Genomic DNA, 14,999 nt, shown 5'->3' on the forward strand with positions numbered 1-14,999 from the left:
TGGATTTACATTGCATTTTTCTTCCAAAGAGTTCAAAGGTACTAGATGGTTCTTAAAGAAATGGTATTTGATACTAGTGAAGAAGATGTTATACCACAGGAAATGACTGTCTATTTTTAAACGTTTCCTCCTCCCCTTTTAAAACAGACTATTGTAATATCACAGGCTCAGAGTTTTTCTAAGGAGATAATTTGGGGATCTCTGTGGTTTGGTGAAAAGTAGTTTTGATCCTGAGTTATTAGTACCTATGTTTGAATTTCTGATTGGTTCCTGGAAGCTGTCTGGGCTTGGTGACTACAAAAATAGGCAGATTTTAAAAAGAGAGTTAAGCAAAGGGACGATGTACAAAGCTGCGAGCAGCTATTGGTAAACCTCCAGAAGAATGGGGTACTAGAGGGCTACTCACAGAGAGGCTCTTTTATGATCCTTGTGCCTCAGAGGCAAGAGGAAGGAGAGGTGGGTAGACTCCGGAGACCAAGGGCCATGTGGAGATGACCACCCTATCCCAAGAGGATCCCAGTCCACCCAGGTAGGGAGCTGAAGGAAAATATACTGAGATCACTGTCTCTTTTTTTTCCCTCCAATGTCCTAGTAGAGTTCCCCATGGGCCAAATCCAACCAGAAGCTTTGGGAAGAAGAACCCTTTGTAGTGGCAGGTACTGCTTAGCCTCCCAGGGCACCGCAAGCACGGAGCCAGTATAGAAGGAATCAGAAAGGGACAAGCATAATCAGCTATGATTCCAAGCCAGTCTTTTAACGTCCCTGAGTTTCCTTCTCAGTAGCTAGAGCTGCGTGCATCATACTTACCTTAAAGTGTTATGTGAGGACAAGGTGACATCACACACACACTCTCCTGGCACGCAGCAGGTCCTCATTTGAAAGATGAAAAAGACTGGTGCTTTGCATACAGCCTTCTCATCTATGGGGCAACACAAGCCAATGGCTTGGATGCTAGTGTTGTGAAGTTCTGTGAAAATATTTGAGCCCTGAAAATTCAAGGCATTGTTTTAAAATATAAAACGTAACTCAATAACAATAGATAGATTCTTTATCAATTTTATATGAAGCGTAATAATGTCATGAATTATTCAACTTTGTCCATGAATCAAGCTGTAACCAATTCTTATTTAGTTCTATATAAGCTTATTTAAAATGGGATGGGTTCGATATGTCCATCTAGGATGTACAGAGTTCTCAGTGAATCTGTTTCACAGACTGGTTTTCCTGGGGAAGATTATGTTTTAAAAGGTTTAAAAAAAAAAAAAAAGGTTTATGTTTACTGTCATCCCAGTGCTGTTGATGAATAATCAAATAGCAGAGCAAGCAGGGACATTGGAGAATATGGGAAAGAGGCAGAAGTAAAAAAACAAACAAACAAACCCAACAAAAAACCACGCAGAGAAAAACCTACAACTGGTGGCCCCTACCTAGGTCACACTCCAATGCCATGATCCTTTTACATAGACATAATTATGTCTTACATAATTAAATTAATTTTTAAAATTCTAAATAGAATTTTAAAAGAAAAAGAAAAACCCAACTATACTTCCCTGATTCTAGAAAACTTTTTCTCTTTACATCTTCTTAGAAATTAAGATCCCTTTTAAGTGACATCATATTAGATTTAATGAATACAGGGTAACCAACATTTAAACATCATGACATTTTGCATAGAAACTGGGACTTCTGGTTTCTACCTAAAGATTGAAAGCTTTCTCAACCCTGCTTCTAGGTATCCGCCCCCCCACCTCCACCCCATGGCAAATATAGTGAAACAGTAGCTCTGAGCTCTTGAGGGGACTGAGGCTCTCAGATCTTCCCTGTCCTTCTCATCTCTTCTTTGCTCACTGGAGTTGGTGGAACCTAGTCTAGTGGCTCTACACTTAGGGTTTCTAGAAGCCCTATAGGGAGGAATGGAGATCCATGGACTGATTTTAATATTCTACAGTATTAATGGGCATCTTACCCAGAGTAAAGCAACAAATCAAGTCATTGGTTTACCTGAGTATAATAATAATCGTTACTTCCTAATCAGAAGTTCTGATTATCAGGTGATGAGCAAATAGCAATAGATAGTAATAAAATAAGGGGTGAGGGGCAATAGGTCTGATACGTAGTAAATGCAGTGTGACTGATAAGTGTGGATCTCTTGGGATGAAAGAGAAAGGGGCAGGGAAGAAGGAGTCATTGGCAGTGGACACTTGAAGGAAATGTCACTCCAGAGACAGTTAGTGACCTGTCCAAAAAAATCACATGCCTAGCCAGGAAGTGGCAAGATTTCTTGGCTCTCAGTCCAGAATCCTTTGCTTTCAAACTGCCTTCTAACTTGGCAGTCAAACTTACGGAAAAAATACATTCAAACTGCATAAGCAAATACTCTCTAACAAGATGACTTTCAGAGAAAAGATTTTCCTGCTTTTGTCCAGGTACATGCCAGCAAAGGATTTGAATAAAAATAGCTATGTTATTATTATTGTTAGGTACCGTATTCCCTGATATATATATATATATATATATATATATATATATATATATATATATATAGATTGGGACATCAGGGTTTTGCACCAGGATTATTATTTCTCTTATTAGATCCTTCCTATATTTTACTTTATATATGGTAATATATTTGGTATATTGGAGGTAATAGATCACTGTAAGCTTAATATCCACACCTGGAAATTTGGGATTACAGTAAGTTATTTTGTGATGGTAACCAGAGATGTGGGCATAATATATGGGGATGTTTGTTTGTTTTTTTTTTAATTGGAGTTCAATTTGCAACATATAGCATAACACCCAGTGCTCATCCCATCAAATGCCCCCCCTCAGTGCCCGTCACCCAGTCACCCCCACCCCCCACCCACCTCTCTTTCCAACACCTTTTGTTCATTTCCCAGAGTTGGGAGTCTCTCATGTTCTGTCTCCCTCTCTGATATTTCCTACTCATTTTCTCTCCTTTCCCCTTTATTCCCTTTCACTATTTTTTATATTATGGGGATGTTTTTTTAAACTCCATGAGCAATGGGGCGCCTGGGTGGTGCAGTCAGTTGCGTGTCCAACTCTTGGTTTCAGCTTAGGTCATGGTCTCAGGGTCATGATCTCAGGGACGTGACATTGAGCCCCACATTGGAGGGCAGGGGAGCTGAGTGTGCAGCTTGCTTGAGATTCTCTCTCACTCTCCACCTGCCCTCCCCCGACTTTCTCTCTCAAATAAATAAATAAATCTTAAAAAAAGATAAACTCCATGAGTGAGAGGCACACTATAAATGTGAGCAATTATTCAATACTATTTTTGAAAACAAAATAGACTATCCACTCTCGCAAATAAAAGATAATTCTCTAGAGGATGTCTCTATGTCACCTTTCTAGTGTTAAATACTTCAAGTGAAGAAGCTTCTGGGCCTCTGCTTGTATGACTGTTCACAATCTAATTGATCTCACTGTCTGAATTGTCCTTTCTTAATTTCACCGCATTACTCATTTACTGCGCTCACTGTTCAGATATCTGTGAGAGGTAGCAGGGCTCCCCCCAACCTTAGTCAATTAGGCAAGCTATTGTTTCTGATTAAGATATCATATCCCAGAGAATAATAGCAATTAGAGTTGGAACAGAGACCCTGTGGGTCGTACAGTCCACTCCCCTGCCAGCTCAGGAGAATGTTTTACATTACACTGTAGTTTTGCGTGATTTTCCTGATGTTGGTTTTAAAAAATCCAAGCACCCATCAGTGTTAATTATACCCCTGTCCTGCATCCCTACCATGACTTAATCTTACTACTTTGCATTGCTGATTCTCATACATTGGCGTTGAATGATGGCTTCATGATGATATCATCTCATCAAAGGACAAAAATGTGGTTTTGAGCAGAGAAAGCAATTGTTGTTTCATTTGCTTTATTTATTTGAGGCTGGGGGGGGAGTTGGAAATGAATTTTATTCAAGTATATTCATTTGCCAGGGCTTCCGTGCTTAATGCCTGACGTAGTAGGTCAGTTTTTTGTTGACTATTCTTTTTTAAATCAAGTAAATCCATTATCAGAAAGGTTTTTTAAAATAAATTTATTTTTATTGGTTTTCAATTTGTCAACATACAGAATAACACCCAGTGCTCATCCCGTCAAGTGCCTACCTCAAAAGAAGGTTAATCTCTAGGTGTAGTGAATGATGTCCATAAGAAAGAAACTTCTCAGAACCTTCTTTGACTCAGTTCTTCTTTTGCATAAGGTTCAGGAGAATAGTTTCAGTAGGGCAAAATGACTCTGAGGGTGGTTAATATAAGAAGAGATGATGATAAGGGCACCTGGGTGGCTCAGTGATTGAGTGTCTGCCTTTGGATCAGGTTGTGATCCTGGGGTCCTGAGATTGAGTCCCATGTTAGGATCCCCACAGGGAGCCTGCTTCTCCCTCTGGCTATGTCTCTGCGTCTCTCTCTGTGTCTCTCATAAATGAGTCTCTCATGAATGAGTAAATAAAATCTTTAAAAAAAAAAGCAGATGGTGATAAAGTTATTATTATTATTATTATTATTATTATTTTGTACTTTGAGCACTTACTGAATGCTAAACACTGTGCAAAACGCTTTACATGCATTATCTCATTTAATCCTCACTGCTACCCAGAGCTAAGGACCATAATTATCCTCAAATGAAAAAGAGGTCAGAGAAGTTACAAAACCTGCCAAAGTCACACTGCTAATAAGTTATGGAGCTAAGATAATAATAATAATGATAATTATATTGACATATTTAATAATTATAATTAATAATATTTAATTATAATCATAGTTGGAAGCCCTTCCCACCATCAAGGTGGCAATGTGAACAGGAAACAGGGCTGTAATCTTTTTTTTTTTTTTTGAGCTTGAGAATTTCCAGACATGCTAGCATTTCCCACTAAGTATTGTATTTGTTTGAATATTGTATTGAAATCATCTTATGTAGCTCTACCTCAATGGATTTAGTAAATACATATTTTGAACATTATCACTAATTTTGTTGGTTCTTTTGGTCACTTTACAAGTGATGCAAGTACATCATTTGTTTTAAATTGGAAACAGTACAGGAGGGAATAAAATAATAAAAATGGCCCCTTTCCCTGCCAGTCTTCAGCCTCTATTCCAACTCCTAGATGTATCACCTGCCAACAGTTCCTTTTGTCTTCTTTCAGAAAGATGTTATAAATATTAAAGTCACTTAAGTTTCATGCCTGTTTTTTAACCTAAGCAGGATGACAGTATGCATGTCGTGCTGTTTTTTTCTATCTTCATACATAGCGGCAAGAATACATAAATAGTGTGTCTAATATTCATTAGATATTGTTTTAAGCTCTTTATATGTATTAACTCATTTAATCCTCATGATGACTCTGGGAGATATGCATATTCCTATTCCTGTTTTACACGTGAGAAAACAGGCACAGAGAGGTTAATAAATTACTCAAAGACAAAAGTTGCTAAAGGGGTAAAGCTGGAATTTAATTATGCTTTGGAAATCTTACAACTTCGGGGAAAAATAATGAATCTTATTCCTTTTCATTTCTGTATAATATTTCACCATTCACTATATCAGTCTCCTAAAATGAACGTTTTGACTATGTGCTCTTTTTTTTTTCTATTTTAAATACTGTTGCAATGATAATCTTTAAGCATACACCACTTTGTATACATGGGCAAGCAAACATTTCCGATTCAGAGCCCTAGAGTAAAATCCCTTGGTCAAAGTCATGTGTGTTTAAAACTTGAGAGATAAAGCCAAACTACCCTTTAGAGAAGTTGCTCAAGTTTCTTTCCCATTGTGGAAGACTCTGACAACTTCGTTCTCTATCTTTTCTTTTTTTTTTTTTTAAAGATTTTATTTATTTATTCATGAGAGACACAGAGAGAGAGAGAGAGAGGCAGAGACACAGGCAGAGGGAGAAGTAGGCTCCATGCAGGGAGCCCGATATGGGATTCAATCCCGGGTCTCCAGGATCAGGCCCTGGGCTGAAGGCAGTGCTAAACCGCTGAGCCACCCAGGCTGCCCATTCTCTATCTTAAAAAAAGTTCAGAGCCTTCAGAATTAAGGTTATTTTCCTTAACTTATCTTCACCCTAACTTTTTAAACTCATTCCTTTAGAAAACCCAATGTTCTAACTCTTCTTGTTCACTGATTGGGCCATGCTTTTTTGCTCTTCTTTCCCCAAACACTGGCTATTCCCTCTACCTGGCATTCACTCCTGACCACTTTCAGTGGGCACATTCTTACTTATGTTTCATGACCCAACTCAAATGCCTTTTCTCAATTCACCCGCAGACAGACCTGGTCATTTCCTTTCATAAGCTCTCAGCAACTTGCGTTGTAACAGGTTCAAACGTTGACAGTCACATACTCTAAGCTGCAGAAATGTAGACTCCTCTTCCTACAGCTAAAATAAAATTTTAACTCAAGTGCCCTCATCTCCACCAATGGCTGAAAACTCTTAATCTCATCACCTCTGTCACCACCAAATTAAACTCCAGTAATATTTAAGATTCTCTACCTCTCCTCCTTCCTTCCTTGGTTTTATAATTTTTGAAGCATTGTTATTTGATGAGAAAGTCATCCTGACAGTAAAGAAATATCCAGGGCTCAGACCATCCTCTGGTCCTACTGGTCTCCACTATAAATAGGTTATTTCATCTGGTGTTTGGGGATCATGTTCTGGAATTTCCTTCTCATATCTAACATTTCTGAATTCTTTGTCCATTCTCTACATCTTAGCATATACCCTGTGCTCCTTGGGAGATCTGGAACTCTTGGCTGGTTTCTTCATACCATACAGGAACAATCAGTGCTCTATGACACTGTCATGAGAACTCTGCATCTGGACATGTTTCTGAGCCTTGCTAATGGTACTTGGTTTCCATGTATTTCTCTGGCACTGTGTTTGTTTCTCTGTTGCCATGTTTCTGTAGCATTATGCTGAATGGGAGAGGACCTTTTCTAAGAGGCTTATTGGCTGACTGGACTATGCCAGAGGAAGTGAGTTACAAGTTCTCATGACCCAGAATTTTCCAAACCTATCTGAGCATTTGTCTCACACCCAACTTCTCCCACTAAAGGTTGTCCTTTATGAGGGAAGAAAGACCACAGCTTCTTCTTAGATACCCACCAGTGACTTTACTGTTCTCCAAAACTCTTCTCCCATCCATTGTAATTTTTTTAAGACATTTTCTTTACCAGGTTGGAATAAGACTAAGCACCATCATATATCTGCCCCTATTTTTTGCTTTATTTCTGAAACAGTGTTTACACAGTCTTCTAAGCTCTTCCACTGATATTTGGAATTTTGATAAAACCTCTCTTTTTTCCCCTCTGAACCAAGCTTGTTCTGGAAAATCAAGAGCACTTTGACGCTCACGGTATTATTTGTTTTTCAAGTTCAAATGAATCGCTGTTTGGCTTTTAAAAAAATCTTAGTCTTTATCTACCTTCCTCTTGAAGGCATTGGTGGGGGTTAGAAATGTGGTCAAAGGTATTGAAAATCTACATATTTTAACATCAACATTTTACCCATGGCAGGACCTGCAATGTATTATAATGTTTTTCACACTGATTGCCATCCTCTGTTTATCCTTCACATCTTCCCTGTGAGCTCCTCTGGGAACACTTCTCATGTCATTTCAGCAGCAATGCCCTTGGGGATACATGTAAGTGCTCAAATTTATCAATAAATGTTTATTGAGCACCACTTCGCATAAGGCACAGTGCTAGGCATTGAGGATCAGCTTTGACCAAAATAGAGTCACAGACTTTCATGAGACTTACATGCTAGTGAGGTAGAGTCATACTTAACAAGTCATCAACACAACTTATTAATTATACCTGTGATCATTGTTTTTTATTATTTGCTTCTCCTTCTTGTTGTGAAGGCATACCATGGGCTTTCCTGGTTTATGCTCTGAGGGACACTTGAGTAGAGATGTGAAAAATGAATCCAAGTTAAGTAGGCAAGGGATGATCAAAGAGAATGGAGAAGGAGAACATTGAATTAAAAAACATGGCAAGGGATCCCTGGGTGGCGCAGCGGTTTAGCACCTGCCTTTGGCCCAGGGCACGATCCTGGAGACCCGGGATCGAATCCCACGTCGGGCTCCCTGCATGGAGCCTGCTTCTCCCTCTGCCTGTGTCTCTGCCTCTCTCTTTCTCTCTCTCTCTGTGACTATCATGAATGAATAAATAAAATCTTAAAAAAAAAAAAACATGGCAAAAGTGCACTAGGGAGGAAGGACCTCAGCTTGTCCAAAGCACTAAGAGAAGGCCCATTTGGCTGGAGGACAAAGAGGAAGGGAGGGTGATCTGCATGATGAGTGGATGGAGCCAGAGCAAGCATTTTAATGTTTACTCAATAAATAAATGAATGAATGAGCTCAGAGCAGTCAAAGCTTTGACTTCCGCTCTAGGTTGAAAAGCATAGTTGCATGGAGTCTGTAGTTCTGTGATATTGACCAGTACGATTATGCCTGGTACAATCACAAAGCAAAAGAGAGACTGGGCTAAAGGCGGAGATGTTGGAAATCTCCAGCATTAAATGCAAATGTCAGCTGGTTGCATCTCATCCACAGCAGCATCTTCAGAGCTAAGCTGACACAGAGCATTTCCCCTCAAACCTACTTGGTGGTTTCAGTTGAGTGAAGAAATACTTGAGAAGTAAACCATTCAACACCCCGTGTCCTGTGTCAACTGAGGGCAAGGTATCCGTTAAGAGAAGGGAATATTTACTGAAGCCTCAGATGGGGAAAGGTTAATAGGCACTCTGCTCCGTCCTTATCAGTGAGAGTCGGAACAGAAGGAAGGTCCAGGACAATCAGGCACCCTCAACTGATAGAGAACCAGGATAAATGTGAACAGAATTGATTCTGGCCTAGTAGGTGCCAGGCTGAGAGGGGGAGCTTCAGAAGGATCAATCCATAACCACTGCTTTGCGTTAGTAACCTAGAGATGTCAAGGGAAATATGGCAGGTACCCTGTGGGTGTTTGGTTTGTGGCAACCAGCCAGTTGGAGCAAGGATTTTGCCCTCAGTGTATTATCTGATAGCTCTAATAAAAGTCAGATGGGAGAGCTAATCAGATCGTTCCCTTGGCCTGGACCCTTTTAAATCAAAGAGAGGTCTATTTTGGCTCTCCATGTTAAGTAGACCCAGAGACCTGACATTTTGTGTTTATTTGAAATGATAAACTTAATCATGAGCGAAATGTTAAGAGATGACAAAACTGGCCACAGTAAGGTCACATCGTGTCCCTGCCAAACATAATACAAGCTCTCGCCTTCACCGGGTTGCCAATCCCTGCCACAGGGGGACCGAGCTGCTTGCAAATGGAGACTGGAGTCTGTCTATGTGATAATTAATCCATGGCACTCAGGAAAGACTGCCAAATCTGCCATATGGTAGTTTATGACCTGGACTGCTGTTATCTCTGGAGAAAGCTAACATCATAATCTCATTTACTTGTTATCTGTGATTTGAACTTGTGCTTCTACAGGGTAAAATGCGAGCACAGTGAGGAGGCCCAGGATTCCAGAGCCCTGAGATATCGCCCCCGAACTTCCATCACAAAAGTGTGCCCGAAAAGCCACAAACCCCCTGACCTGGCCACTGCATGTGTCTTGACCTCACAATGCCTGAGTCCCATGAAGAAATCCGACAGATGTTTTACGAGGGCTCTACTGTACATGCAATAGAAACACCTACTAGAAAGGAAGAGGGGCTGCCTTCCAGAAACATCGTGGGGTAAAATTGTTAGGTGTTTCTTTGGAATGTGCAGACCAGGTGCTCATGATTGATTTTTTTCCATGCCGACATCTAGTTCGGGTGATGGGGTCACCTATCGGACTTCCAGAGGTGCACTGGGACTTTGGTCACATCTAAAAAGAGGTTTTTTGAGAGGTAAATCTTAAAAGTAATTCACAACTGCTCTAATTACAAATGGCACATTGTAATAGATCCTCACTGGGTCTCCACCCTGGAGAAGAAAGGCTGTGGGCTGTTCCCAAATCCATGACCTCTATCTGTGACCACAACCATTCCTCTCCTACTTGAGGGGTTACATTTTAAAGATAAAGTTGCTGCAGATCTCAGGCCACACTCTTAAATTTGTAAGGGGAAACATACCATCTCTGATGTTCTTAAAATCAACTTAATTTCTATTGTGAGCCCTGGTGGGGAGACTGCACATTGCTTTGCTAACATCTGTTCTTCCCTTACTTCCTCTGAGACAAATATGGAATTTTATTCAGGTTGTGAGCCCAGCTAAAATGCAGCGTTTCCCAGCCACACTGGAACCCAGCAGGGGAACCACCTAGGACATCGTGGCCAATGAGATGAGATTGCGGGTCCCCATGAGGAAGATCAAAATGGAACATCTAACTGTTCTTTGCCTTTCTCTTGCTTCCTGGCCATTTTTCCCCCCTTTGGAATGTTCCTGTAATGGTTGGAGCTTTAGCTTATCTACATCCCTGTGTACTCCAGAGCCATTTTGAGAATGAGAAATAGGAGAATGTGGTGGGTCACAGGCATTTTATATATATGAAATATTATTTTATATTAATTATATATAATCATTTTATATTACATATATAATATAAAAATATAAATACTATATATACATGCACACAATATATAGACCTTTATATACACACAGACACATATTTATATATACACGTATCTCACAATGATGATGTTAGAGACACATACATTGCTGTTTTAATTCTCCTCTTATTTCCTATAAGCTCTTTTCTCAACATATAGGCTGAGGTCAAATTGACACACAGCAAAAGGCCCAGATATTAAAGGCACGATCTCACTACTTTGTATCTAATATATACCCTGAGATAACCCTAGTCAAGATAGAGAATATCACCATGGCTCTGGGTGATTCTCACGGGGTATTTTATTTTATCTCTTTCCCCATGATATTTTAAAGGGGTGGTTCAGAAGCGGTGAAGACACATATTCGCCTCCTGCGGCCTTTAGGATGGGTGATACCCCATTGTTGACGGGGACTTGGGGTGGGCGTGCCTGGGAAAGGAGGTCGGGGAGTCACAGCTCATGGGAGGTTCTCAGACCTCTGGCCTTCCTCTTGTCGATCTTCTGTGTGGTCACTCTTATCAAGAAAGCATGTCAGGCTGTTTTCCGCAGACATATTCTGATTATGTGAACTAGATCATGTGGCCTGCGATAAATCACCCTCGCTGTCCCCTGGTATTTTGAAAACTGATGAAGCCGCTGATTCTTGGCTCCTTACTTTGTATGCAAATGATGAATTATAGATGGGAAATAGAAAAAAAAAAAAGGTTTTCCCTGGTTTGTCGGTTTGAAGCGAAGTGGATTAGAGAAAGAACACTGCTACTCTTGACTATTTATTGTGACATTGCTTAGAAACATTCAAACTCCAAAGCCTCCAAACCTCCGGGGACATTGTTAGCCTTCTGCAGGAATTATTAAAATGTACAGAAATGTAGGCGCCGCACTTTATAATAATTAATCAGAGTCTGTTGATTAATAAAGCTCATTTTTTAGTCTCGATGATTCCAAGTATCATACAAAGGACAGTGTCCTTGTCATTTTGATTAAGAAACCAGACTTTGCAGGGGAAAGAAGTACAGGAAGAGTTGCGCTTCCGCCGTCTCCCCATAAAATAAATATTGAATGAGAATATTAACTCGTTAACCTTGACAACAATTTGTAATTTTCATAAGGGGGAAAAAACTCGCATATTCAGCAAATAAATCGCTGCGGGGATTTCAGGAAAACAAATTGGAGAGAATGAAGAATGCTACCATATGAATTCTGTCATTTTTATGGGCCAGGGTGATTAATTTGTTTGTTTAGGTCCCTCAATTAAGGCCACAAATAGTGTAAGGTGTCGGGAGCAAGTTAACTGTTAGGTCTGCTATGGAAGCATCAGCTGCGAGTCAGAAAGAAAGGTCGTTTGGGGGAAGTGAGCAACTTGGCTCCCAACCCTGAGTCTTAAAACCCTACCCACAACCACGTTACCTGGGGTTAGCTGCTGAAGCTGTAATTTTACTCTATTAATAGTGTAAAGCTCGTTTTAACAGATAACCCCTTTCACTGGGCAACTACACGGGAAAATCATTAGGTGGAATTAGCAGTCCCAGCCACGGCCTTTCCAGGGTTATCTAATTATTTTGAACTCAATTTAACCAGGAATAGAGATAAAATAAATAACGCATGAACTATTTACCTTGCTGGTTAGAAGGCTTCTTTCGTCCATTTAAAAAAAAAAAAAAAAAGAAGAAGAAGAAGAAGAAAGAAAAAATCAAAAGCATTATTTGAGGCCAGAATCAAAGCCCTGTTTTCTTAATTTTGCATTCATACTGGGGACCCAAGATACATTTCTTCCTTCCTCTGACCTTTTTACACTCCTACCCCTGAGGATGTCATTTGTTGAGATATTTGCCATTATGTATGTGTTAAGCATACTGCTTTCTCCCAGCTAGCTTGGCTTAAAACTTACTGCCTAGTGACTTTGGATAATCCACATTTTGTTTGCAAGGTTTGTTGGTTCTTCTCTGGCTCCACTACCATCCCGTCTGGAGGGAATTGAAGATTTAATATGGTTATTTTAAAATTTACTTGAGCATTGACTTTTTGAAGGAGAGGCATGAATTAGTATGTTTGTGGTATGGTGGAGAGGAAAATGATGTGAAATGTGCTTTTTGTTTTGCTCAGAACAAAGCAAATGAGAGGCAGAAAAAATCCTATGAGTCAATGGGAAGGTGAGGGCATTTCTGCAGAACCTTGCTGTACCATCCATCTTGGCTTTGCCACTTTTAAGCAATAAGATCTCGGTCAAATTCCTTTTTGTCACAGAGCCTATTTCCTATTTTGTAAAAGGAGGCTAATGATATTACTTACACTACAGGGTTGATGTTAGGATTAAATGAAACACTTAGAAAGTGCTCATCACAATATCTGGCACATAGTTAAGAATTCAAAAAAAAATGTTAGCATTGATAACAATGATGAAAGTCGTTGTGTTTGCAGGTTGAGAATGACAGAAGATTAAAGGAGCAGGAATTGGATATTTAATGGAGTTAGTCTCCAGGGCAATAGGCGCGAGTAACAAGAATAGAGATGAGGAAACTGGCTTTGGATTATGGGAATCATAATGAAAGAGAGAAGTGGTACAAATCAGTACATGTAAGTTTAGAAATGGAGAAGAAAGTTGAATGAGTCCACACATTAGAATCTTCTTTCCAATGATGTGTTATTTAGAAGAACAAAGTCAATGCTGAACTGAAAGATGCTTAAGGAGCAGGTGAAAGATAAGACATCAACATGGTGAAGATTGAGAGAGGCAGCTGACCTAGGGTACTCGATGTTAGACTGGGAAAAGCTTTTGATCTCACTAACAAATCTGTGAGTGAATGTGTGTTAGGGACCTTATCATAAGGAAGTCTTTAAAGGAAGGGTCATGGAAGCCAGTTGTTGGGCAAATTGGTTCCATGATGATATTAAAGGCCTGATCTTGGACAAAGAATAATAAACAGGTTGATGGTCAACTGCATTATTATCTGCTACAGAAAGCCATGTGATTTTGGTCCATCACAGGTGCTCAGGAAATATTTGTTGAGTATTGACTCTTAACTCTCTTCAGGTGTCTCAGGGTTTGGGTTGGTCATTGGTTTTATCTGCTATTATTGATTTTAAGAGCAAACAATATGAAGGAAAAAATATACAAAGCAGTATTGGCCCAAAGTGTAAAATAAGTATTCATGAGTCCCTACTGATACAAATGATTGAATAAACAAATGAATGGGAGGGAATAGACAAATATCCCATGTGGGAAAATGCTAAATAATTGATGTAGATACTCTCCTTTCAAGGAGTTGGGCCATAACTCTCCTCTTCTCAGGTATAGGGTGTGCATAGTAACTTCTTTCCAAAGAGTACAGTGTGGAGAAGGGGGCAGGTAACTCTGTATTGGAAACATCCACCTAACACTACCTCAGCCAGGTGATCTAGGTTAATATTAACAGTGATGAGTTGTGTTGATAATATGTACCCTGGATTCTATGTGATGAAAATGGCACTTAACCTCTTTGGTCTTCCTCCTAAAAATCTATAACCCTAGTCTAATCATGAGAAAAATCGCGGACAAATCCTAATTGGGGAACATTTTACAAATACTTAACCAGTGTTCCTCAAAACTGTCAGGTCATCAAAGATAAGGGAAGTGAGTAATTATTGCAGCTGAGAGGAGCCCAGGGAGACATGATGGCTAAGTGTAATGTGGTATTTCGGACTGGATCCTGGAACAGAAAAAAGGGCATTAGGTAGAAACTAGGGAGGACTGAACAAAGTATTGACTTTAGTCAATAATAGTATATTGCTCTTGGTTCATTCACTGTGACAAATGCACTGTACTAATGAAAGATGTTAAACTTGGGCATGGGTTAGACAGGAACTCTATACTGTCGTTGCAATTTTCCTGTAAATCTAAAACCATTCTAAAACTTAAAAAGTTGGGGATCCCTGGGTGGCTCAGCGGTTCAGTGGCTGCCTTTGGCCCAGGGTGTGATCCTGGAGTTCCGGGATCAAGTCCCACATCAGGCTTCCTGCATGGGGCCTGCTTCTCTCTCTGCCTGTGTCTCTGCCTCTCTCCTCTGTGTGCCTCTCATGAATAAATAAATAAAATCTTTAAAAAATAAAAATAAAACTTAAAAAGTTTTGTTTTATCTTTAAAAAAGAAAACCACAGAAAATATTTATAGAGAGTGATAAATGATGAGTGAGGCTGGGGATTAAAACAAGCATTATCTGCGAAGGAAGGAGTCCAGCTCCAAAAGGGAGACCAGGAATGTCAGTGTTTGACTGCAGTAGACACCAACTCCCTACTTCCTGTTGTTGAAACAAAAGTATACATTGGGGAGATTCTCAAACACCTTAAACAATTCTAGGCTTTCCAACAGAGGCTTCTATAGGCCCTCTTCCTTCTCCTCTTCCTCTTCCCTTG

General features: G+C 39.8%; 1 long non-coding RNA gene across 2 annotated transcripts in view; it reads left to right on the forward strand.

The window, feature by feature from the left end:
* LOC144298540 (uncharacterized) overlaps positions 1–14,999 on the forward strand; it is a 196,192-nt gene that overhangs the window by 93,844 nt on the left and 87,349 nt on the right. The window lies entirely within an intron of this gene.

The sequence above is a fragment of the Canis aureus genome, chromosome 26 (genome assembly GCF_053574225.1).
Source record: "Canis aureus isolate CA01 chromosome 26, VMU_Caureus_v.1.0, whole genome shotgun sequence".
NCBI lineage: Eukaryota > Metazoa > Chordata > Mammalia > Carnivora > Canidae > Canis > Canis aureus.